The sequence below is a fragment of the Aphelocoma coerulescens genome, chromosome 7 (genome assembly GCF_041296385.1).
Source record: "Aphelocoma coerulescens isolate FSJ_1873_10779 chromosome 7, UR_Acoe_1.0, whole genome shotgun sequence".
In the NCBI taxonomy this organism is placed as follows: Eukaryota; Metazoa; Chordata; class Aves; order Passeriformes; family Corvidae; genus Aphelocoma; species Aphelocoma coerulescens.
The window spans coordinates 10643022-10666821 of NC_091021.1; the positions used below are offsets into that span (position 1 = coordinate 10643022).

At 38.8% G+C, this 23800-nt stretch overlaps 1 protein-coding gene across 3 annotated transcripts in view; it reads right to left on the reverse strand.

The window, feature by feature from the left end:
• HECW2 (HECT, C2 and WW domain containing E3 ubiquitin protein ligase 2) overlaps nucleotides 1-23800 on the reverse strand; it is a 180213-nt gene that overhangs the window by 146687 nt on the left and 9726 nt on the right. The window contains exon 1 of one of the 3 annotated variants that reach the window (XM_069022047.1): nucleotides 8142-8231. The exons of the other annotated variants lie outside the window; for them this stretch is intronic. The gene's annotated coding sequence lies outside the window, so the exon portion shown is untranslated. Of the gene's footprint in view, nucleotides 1-8141; nucleotides 8232-23800 lie in introns of those variants that run through there. 3 annotated transcript variants of the gene reach the window in all.

Consider the following 23800-nt stretch of genomic DNA (forward strand, 5'->3'; position numbering starts at 1 on the left):
TTATACACAGACCACTTTCCCTTATTCAAATTGTTAAGCACAGAATTCAGTTGAGAAGACTCATTTTTACTCCACAGGATGCAAAACTTCCCTTAATTTCTCCTCCCTTAAAAGACACAACTTCTAGCCTTCAATAATCCACACTGGTCTTAGGTTGTCAGTCTGAAAGTAAAAGATTTCATTACTGGTCTCCCAAGAGGTAACAAATGAGATTTACATTCCAAATGTATTTTGGATAGAGGAGGATCAAAAGGACAAGCCATCCTCGGCAGCAGGAAGACACACAAGCAGACTCTGCTATGATAGTCTATGGATCCTAATTGTCCTGGCCCTGCTGCTGTCCAGAGTGCAGGGGCAGGGAGAGACTTCACAACCTGCTCTGTACTAACAAGGAATAATTCCAATATTGATTTTTCATGGGGCTACTTACATGAGTAAACATTAATCAGTTTATTTTAGGGTTGAAAATTAAGATCAAAACAGTTATTTGACAAATAAAGTTTGCTTGCAACTGACTTACAGCCACAAGTAATGAAGCATATCCTGTAGAAAGCTAAATCTTTTCCTCTTTCAATTTCTGCTTTTTGTTTTCCAAATGACACATAAGCAGCTAAGACACTAAGTCAACACACGTTTCACATGTGGTTAATCAATGCATATTTCAGATAACAAAGTCTTTGTTTAATGTACAGATAGGCCAAACTGTCTTACGCATAATAAAGGGATGTCATTAATTTAAAAATCACAATCTGCCAGAAAAATTTCCATGTATTAGAGCAAAAAGTACTCCTGAAATCACACTAAAGAAAGATTTAATGAGAAGTATTTCTGTTTTTCCAGACTGAGTAACTGAGAGGTTATCAGTGCTTCTGCTTTGTTCCTCCACCACACTCTCCCATTTGTTTGGGCAAATTTTTATCAAAGTACCAGAAAGAAAAGCACTTCTATGGTTACAATAACAAACCTTGGAAAGGAGACACAGTGATGTGCACAAGACCTGAGACTTGCATTTTCTTCCATGAACAGATCCAAAATTGACTGTATCACTTAAAAACAAAACCAAACCAAACCCAGCAATGAAGGAACGACCAACAGAGTATGAAAAATAAGTTTCTTTCAAGCCAATCCATGGCAGTTCTCCCATTAAAAGACAAATTAAATATATGCATTAGTCCTAAGTGCCCATTATATTGACTTCCTATACCCTTTGTACAGTTGACAATTGATGCTTATGCCAAGAGGTGTTGAACACACTTCTTTTACTTATAGTACTCCAAACTCTTTAAAAACCGAGATAAGCATAAGCAAGGTTTAAGAACCTCCCTACTTCATATTTTTAAAGCCTTGGCAGTTAATTGTTCCAGTTAGTGATTTACCCTATCAAGATAGGGCAAGGGTTATCTTAAGCTCAACATAAATCAAAACCAGATTTATTTGTAGTGTATCTAAGCCAAAGCCTTTTACCTCCTGACTTACCTTAAGTAGAAACCCAGTACTTAAGGCTATGCCTTTGCACACAGTCAGTATCAACATTAGTATTAAGAGGAAAAGAAGCAATTTAACATAAAAGCAAAGATTTCTTCCAAAACAAATGAATCAGTTTTAAAGAGACACAAAATCTCACTGGAAATGAGTATTCTTAAAACTACCAGGCAAAATTAAACCCAACACCCAATACAGTAAATAAAAACCACCCAACCAAATTCAATTAATGAAAATAAGAGTAACATTTTAAACCAGTGATTAGTCTGCCTCTGAGAGCACGGAGTCTGACAATTTGACTTTATTTACCTCTTTAATATAGAGGTATCCATAAATAAACTCTATAAAAAGCAGCCTTCCATAATTTGCAATATATAGTATGTTTTATACAATGCCTAAAGAGAGGGAAAAACCTCCAAAACCACTCTCTCAAGCATAAAAAAGCCTACATCTTTGGCATCAGGAACAAAAAACACATCTACACTGTTCAGTGCAACTAAGTATATGACATTGAAACTGAGGCAAGAAGTGGGCAGTATCAGTTCTGTGGAACATTAGGGAGTGTGACAATTTACATCTGCTGAGCAGCAACACCACGGTGTTTGCAGTGGCTCTCTACACTAACCTATAGTTTCATAATGAAAAATATCAGCCTGTCAGCTTAACAGCCCAACATAAGACATATTACCCAAGCTCAGAGCAAGTTCACAGCACACACTCAAGTTAATAGGACTTGTTTATAAAAGTTGAGCTAAGTCAAAGTTATATTTTGCTGAAAGTTATTTAATTCCAAGGAAGTCAAAACACATTTAGGAAATGAAACAGAGAACTGATGTCATATCTACACACTCAGAGATTATTAGGTGAACATTTGACCAAAGAACACCATGTAAAGCAATCAAGAACTGTGACATTTACTCTAATTATGATACTTGGCTACACACACTTACAAGATCCTAACAGCATTTTGGGAAGGTCTGGGCATTGCTCAACATGGCATCATTCAAAACATAAGATGGTTGTTATATGAAACAATGTGTGTGTGTATGTATTTATTTTTTTATACAGACACACAAATATGAAACAATGCTATGCACTAAACTTTCTTAAGTGTTGCTTTCTCCTAAGTGACAGTGGCTTCTTATTTTTCCCTAGATAAACAGCCTTCAATTGGAGCCTTTTCTTATCCAGACACATTCAGCAGCATCCCTATAGCTACATCTGTACCTGTATGAGAACAGGCCAGGGGCCAGGTGCTGAAGCCAGGCAGCAGAGAGCACATGATTAAATGCTCTTGTCTCACGAACAGGGCTGTCTTGTCCCTAATCTGTTTTGGGATAGTCCCAAACCCGTGGATTTGCCTTAGCAGTGCTCTGTTAGGGCTGCTGACACTGGCCCAAGGCAGGCCAGGGAACCTCTGACACATGGACAGTGCCACAACCCTGTGACAGCGCTCAGGTTCAGCAGGTACATCCCTGCCTACTGCCTTACTGGCCCCAGGGGAAGTTCTGCAAGTCTCAAAGAGTACTACAGTCGTATTTTTCATATTTTCCTTTACAATACACGTATTTGGGAAATTATTTCCATGACTGTGGTATTTATGTTGTTGAAGACAATCTGGCATTTTTATTAGAGCAATGAAGCAAGAAGCGTAAAATATGGGTTTTATGTAGTTATGGCTACATTTTAGAGATTATGCATTTACAATCTTCATTCCTTATTTCTAGTAGGAGAAATATCTTTTATCAAACAACTCAAAACAGACTCAAATCAGTAATCATGCAGGGGAATAATAAGATCAACCAAGCAGACTGGCCTTTTAAAAATGCCTCTTAGATTAAAAAAACGCATTGAACAAGTACACCTTCTGAAGCAGGAATGCTGTAGCCTAGCACTATGAAGCTCACACACTCTTGAGAGAGGGAGGTTAAGAAATCACTCAAAGATGGACATACGCCTTTTGTGACAATCAGGATCCAAAGGGAGTTGCTGGTTTTGTAATTTTTTTAACACTGTTTTGCTCAGCATGTAATATCCAATGGCCTTGATATGAGGCACCTAGTGATTTATCACTTTTGAGCATTTTTTCAGCAGGATCCTTATAGACCACACTGCTTCCCATCAGGCTGTGGCTGATCCACTCCATTCATCATGAGGTGTCATGGCTTCAGTTGTCACATATATTCCTGGAAAACTCTTTTTTCCTACTGTGGCTACTCTATCTGACAAGAATCAGTCAACGTTTTCTTTTTTTAAAGATGCTGCTGGTCATTCCTGGAAGAAAATGAAATTTACTGCTGCATGCTTTGGGCTCATCTAATTACAATACTAGCCTTCAGGGAATTTTTAAACTAATGACATTGGATTTGTCAAGCACAAAAACTTTTAATCTGATTTTTCAAGTGGATCCTAGCCAATGGATCCTGGCCACCACAGCACTTAGTAAAACACATTTGACTGTCCTCCATGCAATATTTAGGTGGGCTTCTTATCGCAATGTTAATTTTTGTTACCCAATATCTTTCTCTGGTGGTCAATACAAGGCATATAGGGATATTGACAATGTTATTAAAGCTTTTATGACTGAAATTCCACAAGTCAAATTACATGTGTGTATATACAGCTTCACAAATGGAGGCACACACTTGTAGAAATCTGAACCAAAACACTGTATTAAAAACTCCCGTTTGTCTGCTGATCTCATGATGCAACATCAAGAAACACTAGCTCACCAATAGTTATTTTTTATTTTATTTCAACATAATAGTCTTTATTTTCAACTTTTTTTTCATTTTCAGTGCTAATACAATGAAAAAAGCCCCAAGCAATTAATTATGTCACAATGACTCCTTAACCCCCAAAAGCAAACAATTCAGATGACCCATCAATCGTCCACTTTTGGGTATTTCCTTAGTTCTAAAGTACAAATAATGCACCATTTGAGCTGCTAGGTTTGGTTTGACTGCACAAGTTGGGTCTTTTGGTCAAATAATGATGGACTCACACTTCAATTTCAAATTCATTTTAATTATTAGTGCTTTGCACACACAAGCTGCAACTATGCCACGTAGAAACATTGATAACTACACTTCAAAGATCTTCTTTCAAAACTCTCTTTCTTTCAAACATAATTATTGTCTATTTTTTTCAAAACTGCGTACTTCAGGGTAAATTTATAAAACAAATTACGAAATACAAGTATTATTGTTCATTAAGCAACTGGCATCAGCATGCTAGTCCTCCCCAGTCATAGAAAAATACAGTTGTAACACAAAACTGTGCAAATGGAACAAAACTCAAAATAGTGGTCCAATCAAACGGCTACATCCAAATGAGACTTAGGCTCAGTCACTTGCCATTTTCTCCCCAGTACTACCACATATCATGAGAAGAAGGAGCAGCTCTCCACAGTTAACACAGAGCAAGATGAAGGCTGTGACTACCCATTTGCTTCAAAAGCTAAATGCATTCATCCTGTCAGCAGAACTTGGAAACCTAACACCAATATTAGCAAAACAAGTGACAGGATTCCTAGGTGTTGGAAGGGATGACTGAAACACATCTACTTGTAATGTGACTGACCATCTCCAGCCAACAGTCAGGGCTTGCACTTCCAGTGAGAATTCACAATCTGACTGCAGTCATTTAACACAACTACTCAGAAGAGAGCATGCAACTGCTGTGCTACTTTCTTCAAGTATGCAACCAATTTTAAGAAAAGACACGTTTCAAGCACTGATATCTAAATTTCCGTAAAAAATATAAAACCAAAAAGTGTTACTTGGACTCGTCTATAAGTACCACAGTATTTTAGCATCACATCCTACTTCCCACAAAGATGTGTCCTTGTAACACACATCCATGCTACAGAAAGCTGTATCACCATTTTCTATCTTACTTCCAGAGACGTGGATATTTTCAGCCTTTTCCTCACTGATATTCCAACTGATCACAAACTGTTGTGGAGGCACATCACAAAGGCCCTGCATCATTGTCTCTATAAACCACACGGTTTACTTCTATTTCAATGGAAATTACATGGAACTTTTCTCAGATACTAAACTCAAATATCAAAATAATAGATCATGTCACTCTTAATTGCCAAAGGGCCCTGATATGATTAGAGAAACACCTCATATACCACCAAGTAGCTTCAAAGCACCAAAACACGTGCTCCCAAGGTTGTGTGAGTATGTCTCCTTTCCTATTAGGTTAGAGAACTTCTACATAAAATAGTCAATTCTATTCCATCCGTTTGGCAATGAAATTAATACTCTTCCTGCTGGTGGTAGCTTCACTCCAGCCTCTCCCCCTCTGATCAGCAAGGGACAACACGAAGACAAGGGTTATAACCATGTCATGCGCGATGACAGCAGGACCAAACAAAATTAGACTCAGCCACTCAGAGCACTCCATGCTATGAAAGGCAGTATTTTGGATACAGTCTCAAATAAAGGATTTTGAACATGCTACTAAATTTTAAGCACATTATTTACATCTCATTTTCAGTGATTCAGTAACATTACCCAAACAGGTGTTTCATTAGCCAGTGGAGTAAATGCAATATCCTAAGCATTCTGCTTCTGTCTGACTGAAGGAGTTTTTGAACAAACAAAATGCTGAGTTAGATTAACAAGAAAAAAAAGGAAGAGGAATTACACGTAATTATTCAAGAATTTAATCTGCAGACTGAGTCCCATACACAGAAATCCCCCTTATTTTGCAGCATATTGAAGCTTTAGCTGCAGTTTAAAGCATGTTGGTGCATAAAGGAAGAAGTTAATTTCTTTTTCATTAGGCATTACTACTTAATCTTATAAAGGGGGGGAAACACAAAATTCATTCAATTTCTTCTCAGGAAATCTAACAAAATAGTATATTGTTTCTGGCTGGCAGCCACTGTACTATCAGAGAGTTTCTTAAAGGTGTAACACTGTACATTCTACCAGGTTTGAAAAACACTGTAAGTGTAAAACAAATAGAAATGCCCATTAGCTAAATTCACACTAAAAACAAATAGCAAGGAAGCAATAGGTCTTTAAGGAAGGCAGGGGGTCCTTACAGAGGCTGGCAAATGCTCCAAGCCAAACTAAATCCATAGTGCTAACAAACCAGGACTTTGCTCCGGCATCACCAGAAGGCTGTTTTATAAAGACAGATGAACAGAAGGGAGGCTTTTCAACTGCAATTCTGTCAAGTTAAACTACTACCAAGCATAAGTTTAAAAGTGGTTTCCAGTCAACCATATAAGCTCCATGGAATCTCAGAGCCCATTTTAAGGTGATATAAATACGTTCAGAAAGATACACACACGTGGACTAACATCTTAACATCCACTGTGGTAGCTCCAGCTGACACAAAAGCAACCACCACATTTTTGGAAATTTAGAGCCTGAACAGCAGTGTTGATTGAAAGGCACCACTAGGCTTGTTCCTTTCATATGCTAATAATGACATCATGCCTTATGGCCTGATGTTGCAACCATACATTATCATCTTATAAAGACATTTTTTTCAAAGAAGTCTAAGACGTGAGCAAACAGCTCACCTGCATACAGGAAGAAGGTTTTTTAATTCGTCCATGACACAGATTTCCTTCTGTACCTGAGCACTGTAAATAATTACTACTGAAATATTTAAAGGTTTGACTTACTTTTTTAAAAAACATAAGAAAATAATGTAATTGTTGGGGGCAGAAGAAAAAAATCTACAAAAGAAATTTTTGAGCATACAGGAAGCAGCCCTGGACATCAACAAAGTGAAGAAAGGTAAGGCCTCTGGTGGTATTTTGTGTACAGGAGTGATTCAGGGCCAAATCTCTTACAAATATTCCAGTGCGATATAGTGTAGTGCAAAGACTCCATCACACAGCACCCCAGAAAAGGGAGGGGGGGAAAAATGTTATAAATACACTCTCCACGCTCCTGACATATATGCAGGAACAAAATAAGCAATAATAAATTATGTAACTATTACTGACTACATATACGACGCTGTCTTTTATTTTGGCATCATACAGGCCAAAAGAGAATTTTATTGTTCTTAAATACCCTGATTTGTAGTGATGTGCACTGAAAAGGTAAAGAGAAAAATCCAAAACGTACTAAGAAAAAAACAAGATCTCCACATCAACAAACAATCCATAGAACAGTGAGGACACGAATATAAACCTATTTTTCCCACAACACATACTGTCATTGTGCTGTATTTCTTGCACACAGGAACAGAAACACACATTAAGTCCCACTGTTTTGAAAACAACACGCTTGATCCTCCTTCCCCACCACGGACAGTGCTGTATACAATCTGGAGAACAACCTTATACATAAACAAATAAATACACTAAACGGCGAGGGGGGACAGCCCGGAGGAAATAAACGCGGCACACAAAGTGCTGAACGCCTTCCCCGGGCAGGAAACCAGTTATAATTTAATGGCCCAAAACCGATTTAAATTAAGCCGAGCGGAACCCTGCGGGGCTCCGCGGCAGCGCGGCGCCCGAGCCTCCCGCATGACGGGGCCGCCGCGGCGAGCGCTGGGGCGAGGAGCGGAGCCCCGGGGGTGCCGCGGCCCCGCCGCCGCTCGCGGAGAGCTCCGCGCCGGCCCCGCCGCGTCCCCCGCCCCGCGGGCGGCTCCCGCGGGCACCGGCGCCCACTCACCTGGCCGAGGCGCGCACTGCGGCTCCGCGCCCGCGGCGGGCTCCGGGCGAGGGCGGCTCCCGCGCCGCTGCGGAGCCGGGCGGCGGCCGGAGTCACCCCGTCCTTGCGGCACGCGGCTCCCGCCGGTGGCGGCGGCCCCTCCGCGCCCACGGCGGGGCGAGCGCCTCCCGCGCAGGGGCGCCCGCGCCGCCCTTCGCCCCCGCGCCGTCTCAGCGGCGGGGCCGCGCCCCCCGCCCCTCAGCCGGCCCCCGCCTCCGCGCCGGCATCTTCCCCGCGATCGGGCACGGCCGTGGGTGGGGGCGGCCGGGCCGGGGCCGAGGCCGCAGCCCCGTGGGCCTGGGCGGCGCCGGGGGCGGGCAGCCGGTAACAAAGCCGCCCGCAAGGCACGGGGATACGGCCGCCCCGCCGGCGGAGGGGCTGCGGGGATGCCGCCCAGGCCGCGGCTCCGCAGCCGCCGGCCCCGGGTGCAGAGCCCAGCGCGTTGCAGGGGACCCCGGCCCGCACACAGATCCGCCCGGCGAGCCCCAGCCCGCACCCCCAGGAAGGAGCAAATCGGGCGGTCGGGTGAGCAGCGATCCCCGTGCGGAGCGGGGGAAATGCTCCTGCGGCTGCTACATTGTTACCGCTATTGACGAGCAAGCGCCACCGAGGTGGTGCTTTGAAACGCCGGGGTTTTTTTTAAGTCACACACAGTTATCTGCACTGACGGCTATCAGTGTCATCAGCGTGAGTATGAGCCAGCCTTCACCGTTCCCCCAATGCCAATTACCCGTCTGTTTCAAAGTAGTTAGGTGCCGACAGCTCTACATTTCCTACTTTCTCGGCAATTTTACTTGTGCTTTGTCCATCACAATGAATTCAGGATTATTTTCATAGGAAAATGCGGTAACAAAAAATCATTAATGAAATGAAAACTTAAAATACATGAATATGTAAAAAAACACAGTAATCTAGGGGAAGAGAGATGTGAAACACTGCAGAATCACAGCCCAACAAAAAAACACGGTAATGCCAGTAACAGGAAAAAATGGGCATATTCTTATATGATCAAGGTTCTGGTTATTATTATAACACCTCGTGCTTTGTTTTCTAAGTCACATTAAGACAAAATCTTCACACAACCAAGGATCACACCAGTCATTGCTGCTTTGTATTCCACATCTGTTTTCTAGCATACATATATATATACATATATATAGGAAACTACATGGGTTTCTGTAGACATGGTTTCTCCAGAAGAACCAGATGGCAACTGTATTAAATTAATGTATGTCAAAATACAATGTAAATATAGTGCATTCTCAAAGCCCTGGGCTCCAAACCCTTTCTGTACTGAAGCCCATGGCACTCTGGGCTTGGGCTTCAATAGAGGGAGGGAATTTGCTCTTCAGCCCTTCTGTATTAGAGGAACTGTTCCAGATTCGAGTGTATGTGGCTGTATTCCAAAGTAGGTCAAGCTATAAAAGTCATTGACACTCTTCCACCTATCTGAAGCTTTAAAACTTTGGTTTGTTTCTTTTCTGTGACTCGCACACCTTTTGGCACATTGGTCCAAAGTAGTTTAAACATGCTTAATGTGCAAATGATCAGTGTGCAACTGATTAGTCTTATACAAATTTTCCCTGATTCTTTATACTGAGAAGTGTACTACTGTGATGTGCAATTGCAATAAATGTTTGGGTTTACATTAAAGGATCAGATTTGAATGATCATATATAGGTCTGGACATTGTAGACACATCTCTCTTTTCAGCAGTACCCTGGCTTGGCACCAGTAATGTAACACCTATTTTACTTGCTGAAACAAGATGAAAAGAGAAAAACAAAGATGTGCAGTGCCAAGAGTTTCATAACATTTACGATTATTTTTGCTTTGGTTTTGGTTATCATGATATTTTTTGATGATAAGATGAGAAACCCAGAAGATAAAAACCTTTAGCTAATGAATTATTCTCAGTGGATTTGCAAGCTGTTAAAGCCCTTTGACGGTGTGATATGATACAAGTGCAGACTTTCTTTAAGATTTCTGATCTGTCAAATTAAAAATACATAAATCCAATGCATTGGATTTTCATGTTTCTCTCCCTCAAAGTGGATATTGAGAATGTGCTTGTCCACTAAGCAAAAAACGTTAATTCATACGAATCTTCTTGGCTTCCCCCAAACATAAATGGCAGTGATCACAATAGCAAAATCTAATATATTTGTAGAAACTCAGCACTATTGCTTTCCAGCAGTTACAAACCTGTTGATTTCTATGCATGCTTTCCTGACATACTCACATTATATGTGATGCTACATGCACAGTTCCACATCTCTGCTGTGAGTTAGGATTCTTTCCTATTTTCCTCAGAGGTAACTCTGGCTGTGCCTGAATATAGCTGGGCGCGCAGTGGAAGATAAACACGTTCCATAGCAGAATTGCGGCTTCAGTCTTCATGGGTGCTCACACACAAGCAGAAATTACACTAGCAAGCAAGAGGGTAACTTTTCAGAGCCATGCACTGAGGCAATGGGTAGTTTATCTGCAACAGACTCAAAACCAGAGAAAACCAGCCTGCTTTTCTGGAGCAGACAGATGTCTCCTCTTTCCAACTCTGTTGTTGTCTCCCTGCCCTCCCTGATCCATCTTATCTCTCCTTTGCCAAAAAGTTAATGTGAAAAAAACAGAAACTCCGACTCCCTTCTCTAACATTCTGTAACAGAGACGTGCAGTGCACGACACATGGCAATACCTTTCCAGATTGACAAATGTCTTTCCAAAGTTAGGTTACAATGTATTTGAGGCAAAGCTACTATTAGGTGAAAGTTGGAAAAACTATGATTGCTCTCACCTGGAGATTAGGACATAGTTCAGCTATTTGCTGAAGTAATACTAGAATACAAAAGCTTCCAGAGAATGTTTTGTTATGTTCTTGGTAAATGTTTCACTGGAGAAAAAACAATTTTTGGTCATCCTCAAAAATTATTTAGTAATAAAAATGCAAAATGCTTTTTGTAGAAATCTTTTACTATCATGATAAATTAGACATCCAAAATTTCTAATTAATGTCCTTAAAGTCCTGTATATGACAAGAAGCTATGACATAGTGACATAAGGATTCACCTGTTGTAACATTTTCAGCTGCTTTAGACATTGGTAACTTAAAAAAAGAGAACATATAATTAATATAATTCATAATATATTAATATGAAAAATAAATATACATTTTGCTTGGCACTCAATTATTTTCCACACAAATACTTAAGAGAAAGTACAGAAAAAGCAAAATATAACTTTTTGGCAAACCATGTATAAAGAAAATAAAACAATATTCCAGTATTTCCCATCCTCTTTCTTTTTCATTTTGTTATCATTTAGAGCAAGCAAAGAAGACTTGATGAATCATTACTGAAGGTCATCATTTAGCACCATGGGATCAGCAGCAGGGTATGAAGAACATGCCCTTTGAGGGGTAACTTCCCTATATACCACAGTTAAAAGACAAGGAACACTCTTCTATATTACACAAAGATTTCATATTTTCCCAGCTAATCAGCTCTTTGCAAGGCAATGGGCCAAGCTGAATGCCCAGAATAAGAGCTTCTTTGCCATGGCTATTAAAGAGCCAGACATGAAAAGGCTCAAAGGATCAACCAGAAGAATATTCATGTGAGATGGAAATGTAATCTTTCACAAGATTTCTGGACAGATTACTGTTCAGCAGGTGAAAGTATTAATTGGAAGAATCACCCTAGGTGCCAAAATCTGCAGGACATATTCCCTGACCTGTCCCACCTCTTTTGTGCTGCACAAAAGACTTAATGAGAGTGAAAACCATCTGCAGCTCCCCAGCAGGTTTTTTGTAGTATAAAGAAGTCCCTGAGTTACTGTGGAGTTGTCCAGCCCATGAGAGGCCACACGCCCCTACAATCTGAGCAGAGAGAGGGGAGAGCACAGTGAGGGAAAGCATTCCTGGTGTTTGCTGCTCCCGCCACCTGCAGCTGGTCCATGGGCCCTTGGGAGCTGTTGCCATCTGGTACTATCGGTGCCAGGGCAGGCATTTATCCAGCCAGAGACTCAAGGGGCTCCACAGGAGCTCTCCACTCTTCTGGAATACAGGCAAGAAACCCACTGCACCAGGCCATCTGGGCTAATCTGGTTAGAGCTCAAAGCAGCAGTCCCCAGTCTGGCAAAATTCCTGTGGGTATCTTTGAGCACTTCCCTGAGTTTGTCTTCTGGTCTTGGACTTAGAGGAATATTAATACAGAGAGCAAAGAAACACATGGCTAAGTTCTAATTCAAAAACATTTAAACCATTGATGAGAAGAATATTAATTGCCAATAGTAAAGCAATTTCCTACCAATAGCAATTTATGAAATCATTGAAATAGTTCTTGAGTACATAAATGAAAGCTGGTGCAGTTCCTAATGCCTCCAGATAGTTACTGAAAAGTGTTTAAAGATCACTGAATTGGAGTTGAAGTCATGATGATGAAACCAATTGTCAGTTTCTGTTGGTACTTGCAGAGATTTAATTTTAGAACTGTACCCTCAGGCAAGTAATATAGGATTAGACCCATAGACACAGCATCAAAAAATAATACTGAAATGTCGCTGGTAAAACACACTTTCATGATCTTGGTATTTGACTTATAAATGTGATAGTCAAACCTGCAGAGAAAGCCTGCACTAGGTTCTAGTGAGGTAATATGAATGGATCATGCTTTTGTAAAATCAGGAAGCTTCCATAACTGAAGAAAATGGCTGCATTGTTTTTTTACAATATTCTTGCTAAAGCAAGTAAATGGAGTCTGTGGGGAAACAGTCCAACATCATGAGGCAAATGACATAAAGATTGTGAAGACATTAGTGAGGCTGAAAAGAGGATCACAAATCCCAGAGAATCCCAGAGAATTTAAAAATCTGTACTGACAGTAGTGTAACAATTCTTGGTTTTACCCAGTGAAGGGAGAGCAGAAAAGGCTCAAGCGGGTGGTGCAGAACTGCCACATCACTACTATCACTAGGACTCAAATCTCAAAATATTTATTTGGTGCCCTTCTTCATGTTCATTTACACCTCTAGACAATGCCAATGATTATTTGAATTACACATTTAGTCAATAATTTGACTAAAATCTTCAAGTTTTCTCTTTAGGAATCTTAATGCTTACCACAACAGCAACACTTATTGTGTAGATGCACTCGGTAAGCAAATACATTGGATAATAAGTGAGCAAGCTACACTACCAAGGAATTTTCTTTAAATTATTTGAAGAAAGCAGTAACTTCTTTAGCAACTAGGCAGCAGGTTACCCTAGTGACATTAATTCCTGCTGCATCCTACATAGGATTGAATGTGGAATTAGCAGAGCTTGAAAATGCCCCTGCAGCTCAGGCAGAAATAATTTACTTCTCACTGTAAGTGGAGGCTTCTCTTCAGGAGATGCTTGAGCTTCACTGATCTTTATCAGACAGGCTAACAAGAATATACATTTCACTAACAGCAATGATCAGCAATGGAAATTCAACTTATCATGAACTGAGAGAGAACTGTCAAACACTTGAGCCACACTTAACCGGCTACAGAACAAATAAACATTAATGCCAGAAAAATAAAGCCACTCTGAAAGCCTGAAGAATTAACAAAAGCTTTTTGCCTGCTAAATCCAGCTAAACCTTCTTATAGTCCCATTCAAAACAGACATTTGACATGATTTCCATCCACAATAGTTTTCTTACACATTCTATCCTTTTCCATTTATGAAAGGACTGTAAGTTTATATTTAAGAATCTACAGAGTCATCTAAATTACAGACGCTGGGACTATTATCTTGCTAAGAGTTCAATTCAGAACAGTGAAAATTAGTAGGGCTTTTCCCAAATCAAGAGGGAGAAGATATTAATTCAGTGAGTGCAAAATATACGAATGATGGTGACTTTAAAACCACTGTTCAGCCAGACTTCTGTGTAGAACTGTCACTATACCATATCCAGCACAAAGACAACCACAAAATCCTAACAGCCATGTGTATAATCTCACTCCCTGTTCAGGCTCAAAGCAAAAGGAAGATCTTTTATTTTTACCTTGTTCTTCCTGCAAGGTGTTATACAACTTCAATGTTAGTTTTCACCTGGCATTTTTTCCTCAGTATCACATAGAAAAGCAGCAGTGGTAAACTATCAGTTCATAATAATGGCAGCATTCATTCCACCAGAATATATATCTAAGCTATTCTATTTATTTAATGAAGTGTAAGCTACCTGACCACCTTGAAATGTTGAACAACACCTAAAAATAAGGGCTCCAAACTAAGGCCACAACGACACACATTAACATGCCACAAAATCTGAGCAACCTTGTCCAGTGGAAGGTGTCCCTGTCCATGGCAGGGGGTTGGAACTAGATGATCTCTAAAGTCCTTTCCAACCCATTCTAAGATCCCGTGAAAATGCTTTACATTAACCATGCACCTGAATTCAAATACAAACTTAACTCCTTAACTGAAAAGGGACAAATTTGAATGTGCACCTCAAGTTAAGCCAAACATCAACAAGCAAAACCAATGCATGAAATCACATTCAAAATTTACATATTGCTCAGGGGAAGAGTATGATGACAGAGAATTGACAGGAGCAAAGAGCATTAGAAGAAGCAACATATTTGAAATTTTCACACTGACAAAGGATAACAAACAAATATTTGGGTTCACAGAGTAAATAAAAACAGAGTATAAGAAATAAGGCACAAATAAGAACCCCAGAGTGATGAACAGCCAGCTGCTGAGCATTGTACCCAAATCTCTGTCTGGCTGTGTTAGCTGTAGAAAAGAGGAGAGCTAGCACACACTGCTCTATACTGCTGAATGTGAACCCTTGTTCATGTCATCTCTTTACTGGAAACTAAACATGAAGTCTTACAGGTGCTTAGGAACAGCAGAGCCAAGAACAGAATTCTTGAGAGGAACATTACAACCTCAAAGGATAGGAAAAGATAGGTAGAAAAAGACCTGTCCAGAGTATGGCTGCATAAATTCTCTAAAAACTGAAGCATGGAGAAAACAAATCTCTACAAGCATTTACAGTTTTAGATGTTTAGATAAGCAGATGACACACTGCAAGGATATCTGGAGTGCAGTTTGAACAGATCAAAGTCACTCTTATCCTGGCATAGCTGGATCAGGAATATCTGTTAGTTTTCAACTAAGCTCACATCCCTGTATTAAGCAACCATTTAAATTCCATGCATGGTTTTCGGCTGGTATGTGATTTCAGAGCAGGAATCACGTGGCAATTTTTTCAGGAGTACCAAAACCACATACAAATGTTCCTCTCACTGAGGAATGTGGGTTTGTTTTTATAGCAACATTACTAAGTTGAGGTAGGCAGCACAAATGTTCTACATTTGTGTCTTTGCCTACTTTTCTTTATACAAAAACTGAAATGTTTTCTGTCTTCCTTATTCTATGGTACAATCCACAGAACAAAGAATTTTGCCACATCAACACCCTGCTGCTGGTTTTGGTTGATAGGTAGTTTTGTCTTTTACTACAACAGTTGTTTTACAAGGCAACTTTTAAGACTTCACTTACACTCCATTTAAAAAACTTTCTTTATAATAAAGGCCCACTTTCTAATCCCTGAAGCAAAGTACCAAACTGCATATCATGAAACATGGGTTTACATGTTGAGAGGCTGAAAGCATGGACATAACATCATACCTGTGTGCTACACAGACAGACATCCAGATTTCCAGAGTGAGGGTTTGTTTGCCTGCGAAGACTGACGGCATCACGCACTTGCAGCCTGTAGGAGCTATTCTCCACTGCCTACTATCTTGTATGAAACACCCCCTCCCAGATTTAATGAAGTCTGAGTGTGTGGTACAGATCATAAATACAGATTTTTAAGGCATGGCTCCAGAGAGTGCTTTCAGTATTCTATGAAGAATAATCCTGCAGCGACAGAGTGCAGTCCACACATGCAAAAATGTATCTCGCTCTAAGGGCTCTAGTTCAGGAGACAAAGATGTCATTACTTAACAGCAGAGACTGGAGACTTTTGATCATGTGAGTTATTATTACGTGACCAGATTACTGCAAGGTGAGTATTCTGCAAGGTGGATATTTGCACTTGCATTTTACCAGTAGGAAAAAGACTCTAAATTTTGCAAGGTCTGTTCTAATTAGATTTGAATAGTACACTTATTTCTAAATTAATGCATCTCGATGAGCGTGAGTGGAATTAATTTCCTAGCAAAAAGCTGAATGTAGCAGGGAAAAATAAAAAGGCAATAAAGGTTACTTAGCTTTGCCTTGTTGGCTAATTAGGGTACTTTACTATACTATTGTCAAAGGTGCCTGAATAACATCAGTGAAGTTCTAAAATATCTTATTGCAGAAAACGTAATCTCCACATAATATTCCTATGAATAACGAATGCTGTTTAGACATCAAGATTCTGCTTTCACACAAAGTTGTAACATTACTTCCACAAAAGTAGGTATGACATAATGAGAAAAACAAAATATTCCAGATAATATAACTATTTAAAAACCATTATGATTACAACTTGGTGTATTTTGGAGAACAACATTACTGTGTATTTGTTAAACCTCTTAATCTGCCTCAAAGTATACATGATTTGGAGAAGCTTGCTGAAGCTCATATTTATTTAATATATTAGGACTACTTTTTTCCCACAAGTGCCAGGTTGACACATGAACAGAAAGTGGCAGAAAAGAAATACTGTTTCTCCCACAGCAAGGACACTAATGTAAAGCTTAACAATTAAGCAGCAGCAGCACATTTTTCCTCAGACCTTTGAGCTGGACCATATGGTTGACGCTCAATTAAGCAAAGATTTATCAGTCCCCAATTGGAATGTGTCCAGAACTCACTATTTTCTCAAATCTTGGAACCAGCGGACTAGAACTGAACAATTCTATTGACTCACACACAATACCCCACACTTTTAAATTTTTGAATGAAATGAGGAAAATTTAATGTATATTTTGGGGGGTATGCATTTTTAGATTTTAGAATTAAAATATACTAGTGCTATAAAAGCTACAAAATGGCAGTTTGATGCTACAGCTTTAGCCAAGTCAATATCTCACCACCATCAAAAAGGTGAGGTCCAAACCCCTACCAATTCTCCTCAAGCAGTCCCATCTCTTATTTACATCTGCTTTAGCAGCCATCAAACTGCATGGCAAAGAATATTATATTCACTGAGCTGACAGAATACCCACACAGGAAAAGTGTGTGTATTTTCTTGCCAAGTTAGCAAATGAAATGGGTTCACCATGCAATCCAAGTGGCACAAGATCCCATATGACAGACAGGTGATCCCATGTTTGAGAAGAGACAGCAAGAAGAAAGGAATGAGACAATGTCTGAGAGGACAACATTTATTTATATATAATATAATAATATGTATAATATATAATAACATAGATATAGACATAGATATAGATATAGATATAGATATAGATATATGTTATTTTGACTTCAAATCTAAATATTAACTCTTTCTTACTCCCTGGACACTTTGCTTCTGCTTTCAGCTGTCTGTTTTGTAAGTACATTTTCATCATACCAAGTGCAGCACTAAATTCCTGAACAATAGACAAGTCCATGACTTTAAGTCTAAAAGTGTTAAGAGCAGATTGAGAAATAAGAACTTCCAAATGAATCCAGACAGAATTTTATCTAAGTGAGTGCTGGAAAGCATATTATGATCTGGAACATAAAATGTGACAGCTGCATAGAAAAAGATGTAACTTTTTCATTCAAGACAGTATATTTCATTTATTTGATAATGGGCTGAAACACAGATATAATATTAGACAGAATTAGGTCATTATTTTTTCCCCATCAGATTATTTGAGGCAATAGAAAAGTCACAAGTGAAAATCCTAACCCAAAATTTGGCAATAATGAAGTCAGTCAAACATAAAGCTTTTATGTTGAATTGTAAAAGCTTAATTTTAAATTCCAAGTAAGGCTCTATGGTTAAATTCTGATTTTATAGACAGATGGTAGGGTTTTTTCTTTGCTTGTTTATTATAAATGTACTTGAGTGCATCTATTCAATTCACTGAAAAGAAACCTGCAAACATAATTTGCAGTATTCTAATCCACAAGGCTTAATTCCTTTGCAATTGCCATTTCAATGTGGCAGCCGATTTCACTGTCACTATTGCTACAAAGGGATTAACCTTTCCCTGTTGATTTTTTATGCTGGGGACAAAAAAATGTAACTGATGGGTTCAATCAGTTTTGAAGGTTTTTGTTTATTTGTTTTTCCTTTTCATAAGAGTGACCTCATCATTGCAATTTTTCATAACAGTTGGAATATTCTTCTACTATAATAATGCTATAAGACGTTTCCATAGTCCTGCTTTTCATAGAATGGTTTAGGTTGGAAGGGACATTAAAGATCATCCCATTCCAACCCCCCTGCCATGGGCAGGTACACCTTTCACTAAACCAGGTTGCTCAGAGCCTCATTCAACCTGGCCTTGAACATTTCCAGGGGTGGGACAGCCGCAGCTTCTCCGGGCAATGTGTTCCAGTGCCTCGCTACCCTCACAGGAAAGATCCATCCCCTAGTATCTAATCTAAACCTACACTCTATCAGTTTGAAGCTATTCCCCCTTGTCCTGTCACTACATATTCTTGTAAAGTCTTTCTCCATGTTTCTTGTAGGGTCCCTTCAGGTATAGGAAGGCTGTAATTAGGTCACCCCTGAAACCTCATGGAAGAGTAAATAACCTCTAATATAGCAAGTATAATGGTGGAATGAAGAACAGTACTTAAAACTAACTTCAACTGTAAATTTGCTAGCAGCACTATAGAAGAAAAATATATTTACAGGTGTTTATATATATAATATATATATATATTACAGAGTAATATATATATATATATAAAAACAAAAAAAATAATACAAAGATTACAGAGCAATACTGGTGCATTGGTGCAAATCATGGCTGTTCTACTTTCCTGACTTTTCCCATGTGCTCCACCAAACTCTTTGATCAGGGAAGGTGTTCTTCCTCAATTTGACAGATTAACACAAACTTTATTACCTTAACAGAGGGACTCAATAAAAATTTGCCTGCTACTCTGGCATGGAGTGTTTTTGTCATTATTATTTTACATATAGAATATAGTCCAATAAAGAATCTTCAACTGCTTGGGCAAAATGCTGCCTTGCTACACTGGTAAGACACTGTAGGAGATGGACAGGATTCCTATCTTGTGTGTATCCAGGGACAAATGAAGATATCAAGTGATTTATCTGGAGTTACTCACAAAGAAGCACCTTAGCTGGAACCCAAAAATTCAGATAAGAGTCTTGGCTAGAACACTGTGTTCTTTCTACAGTCTGTTTGTAAGTGTGTATTTTCAGATGTTCCCTTTTTTTCTTTTCTGTTGTTTGGAAAGTTTTGGAAGGAATAGAGAGAGTTCATTTAGTACATTTTTTCCAAATCCTTTTTAATATCCAGGGACCAGATAGTGCTTAAGGAAGAAAAATCTGTGGAAAATGTTGTACTCTTTTTCTTGGTGGGAATGCATGTGATAAATATTTAGCATTTAGGCAACTGAAGTTTACAAATTTAAATGTTACCATATGTATCATCTTCATTTAAAATATTCATTAAAAATTATAATAATAATATGACCAAATTCCTGCCTTAGCCTGTCAAAAGTCAATGACATACAGGTGTTAACTCACATAAAAATGTATTTGTATGATGTTTATTTTGCGTTTTGTAACTGGAGTTCTTTACACATGATGGGGCCACCATCTCTTGTTTAGGATGTCACAAGGGTCTGTGGACTGTGGACTTAGTCATATAGGTCTAGTCCATCCTTCTGCCTGAAGACAGAATGAATTATGACAGAACCACTTCTGAGATATTTTACACAGGACATCAGAGTAAATGGTCAGAACTCTGTCTTTGGTCACAAATTCTATAAAGAATAGTGATTACCTTGAAAATGCAGCAAGATTGCAGCATATTATACAGTTTTGGTGTACCTAGTTACAAATTCTGATTACAAAATATTATGGACAGAAAACCCTGTTCTTGTAAACTGAGCCAGTAAATGCTCCAGACTTCAGTAAGAGCCAACTTTTCATTCAGTCTAATTTTCCTCTAAGTAATTTTGACCGTACAGGTCAGAATCTGTGCTCATTGTATCCTGCACCCTACCAGTTACTGAAAGATATCCCAACACTGTGAGAGTTTTTTGAATGGTCTGACACTGCCCTGTTGAATGCAATTGTGCATTCTGTCCATAATCACACACACCTTTGTAAGCATCAGGAAAAGCCCCTTACAAAGTCTGCGGTGCTGCTGTACAAAGCTGTCTTTTTTTAAAAAGTCTGGAGAAAAACATCAAATTCCATGTGTTATAAGCAGGCTGACAAAGGTGAATGTTAGCAGAAGGGTTTTAAAGTTCTCTCTAAATAAGTACTATTTATTCATCAATACTCTCTGTTATGAGCTGGAACCAGGATATTGTCTGCAGTTTGGTGTAGAGAGTTAAGAACATAAAATCTGTCAGTGCATGAGGAAACAAGGTCAGGAGAGAGAAATAGTATTTTATAAAGCAGTATGTAGGGCAAGTGCATTTTAAGATAATTAAATAATGCACCATTGGAAGTAGATCAAAGCCTGCATTGTTTGTAAATGCAGTTAAGCCTTTTAATCAGAGCGTCACCTTTTCAACAACAAAACCTTGTTCAACAACAAAAATGACAGCCGGTAGATAAAAATAAAAGAACAACTAATAGAGTATTGCTTAGAAAGATTGACTTTAGGATGTTCAAAATAATAAGCATTATTATTTGTATTATAGGTATTTTGCTGAATGTATTAAGTTTTGAATATAAATTAAACTCTGCTACTCAGTATAACTCAACATGTTAGCTGCATTAATACCTGTTATGGATGGAAGCTCTTTTAAGAGATACCAGACTGGATTCTCTGGTGTGGAACTGGTATTTTGCACTGCACTCCAGTTCTCCTTTAGACTCAGCATAAAATGGACGCTAACAATGGAGGTCATGCTCCTCCTGGTTTTCCCTGCTGCTGGCATAAATCCAGGCTCAAATCCCCAGTCCTGTGGCTCAGTCCCCACAGGTCCACCATAAATTTGAAGAAGACAAACTTTCCCTCCCACTGACAAATTAATTCTGTACAACGTGGAGTGAAGAATTTGAGGTGAAAGAAGACAAGCTGTATTCTCCTTTTGTGCACACATCTGGTTTTACAGCACATGTCAGTCTGCAACTCCCAGGACAGGGGCCACACTCACCAAAGCCATGCAGCAGTCTCTGGTTATTCACACAAAAATAGCACAGCACTTCAAAGAGTGCAGAATGCAGGTTTAGTACATAACAAGGCAAAATCCCTCCCAAAATACACACTGACTTTTGATTATATGCAAAAATAAAATGTTCCTCTTAAGGGCTGCATAAACAAAGCCTGAACTGAAATATAAAATGTTAATTAAAATTTAATGTACCTGCATGATGCCTTTGTTTGCTCCAAATCTCTGGTTTAAATCTGTGGATGGTTATCTTACTGACTAATGGGGCTCTCCTGCTTTGCCAGTCACTTGTTCTGAAGGAGAAGTCATTCTTCCAGTAAACACAGCAGTCATTTACCTCTGCTATCACATCAGTGTCTTACCCTTAGAGACTCTTCCCTTCAAAAATAGGCCAGCAGATACATTAAGCTTATGTGTCACTGGCATTAAGGCAAGAGGCAAGCCCTTACTCGAAATTTAATTCTGTTTATGAAAAGCACTTCAATAGGATTTACAGCTTTCAATTTTTTAAATTTAAAAATAGGAAAAAATATTACCAGGAATATTGCTATTGGTTTAACAACTGGAACTTGTGATATTACTACTCTGAGTGGAGATTTTCAGCCAGGTAGCCAGAACATGTAGAAAGTCATAATACCGAAAACACTAAATGCTATTATATATTTTTCAGCATTCTTCCAATGTATTTTTTCTTAAATTAAAAAATCAACATAACCACTGCCAGCTCCTAAAACATGAGAAAAGACAGGACTCTACATAGAACAGATTTTTCCTTTCATTCTCACGTGTTCAATTGTTACACTGTTGAATTACAGAGATGTAAAGAAGGAATGTTACTGTTTGTAAGAGTACTACTGACAATCTGCTTAAAATGGATTCAAACACACAGCAGAATTAACTATGTTCTTCTGACATGAAATATTGTTTCTCAGCAGGAGAGAAGGTCAGGTTCTATAATCTAAGTGCACCAAATGTTCTGGCATTATTTCATTTGATTTCAGTGAAAGAGTTGCAAATATCAACAACTGAAATAATGACAAACACTTCTGTCACTGCAGGACTATCCTGTTTGACTACTTTAGATTTCATTTAAACTTGTAATATATCTTTGAATCTGTTGAAATTTATGCATTAACTTGTCAGGTACAATGACACTTTGATTACACTTTAATTCTGCATTCTTTTAGTTCAGTGCCTGAAAAGTGGGTATTTGTCTCTGACAGGTAAAAAAGAAAGAATGCCTAGTGCCACATTAGGTTTTTAATCCTAAAGCCCTGAAGACATGGAGCTGGTCTGATAAGCTGATATGAACAAATTAAGGTAGAAGCCATTCCTGCTCCCATATCTCAAAGTGAAAATTGTCGTCATTATTTCTTGTGCTTCTAATTTCTAAGTACTGTGCACAAGTTAAAATTGGTACATCATTGCACTTGAAGTAAACCTGAGTGCCATAGAAACATTTTTACTGAAAGCAACAGGAGTTTTAGATACTCCTAAAGGAGTAGATGCCATCTCATTTTCTGCAGACTTCTCAGAGAAGAGTTGGACAGCAAATTCACACATTTTCCAGATGTTGATTGTCCTTTGGTCTAGTGCTTTATAGCCTGTTTCCTATTTCCAAAAGTGAGAGTTCTGATTCAAAATCAATATACTACTTATATTGCCATTTTATCCGACCCTTCTTCAGGTGAAAATAGAATACAGATAAAATGACAATTTGTGTTTATGTGTTCCACACGTCTCATATTTGCATTTACACACTAAAAGTATTAAGATTATCTATTGGAATATTCATTACAATGAAGTTTGAGAAGAAGGTTATTTATTCTGCTCACAAAATTGTGCAGAAAAGACTGACATCCTCTATTTTTAGAGAATATGAATGTTCAGAGCCAGAATATTGCCCATGATGTATACAACATGTTAACTGTTTAATTATTGAAGTTGTAAAACACTGAAAGGAAAACAAAAGCAGGAGAGACATCAGTCTCATTTTTGCAACATTTTAACTAGAGACTGCTTATGTGCCTACAGAGTAAAGACAGAATACACCTGCAGAACTTGTATCTAGATTTCAAGTGTGTCTGACAGTGTTCTGAGCTACAGTTACTGAGGTTTACTTTGAAGTTAAACTACATGTGAGAATCAATCAGACCAGTATTTATACTCAGCCAAAGTTCAAGACTTCTTTTGTTTAAAGCTTTCAGTCGGCTCAGCAACACACAAAAACCCCCAAGTCTTCTAGGAGAAAGCAACAGGACAGAAGAAGTACTGAGTAATTCAATAAGTGTTATTGGTTAAGTGATATTATATGAATTTATTACTATAT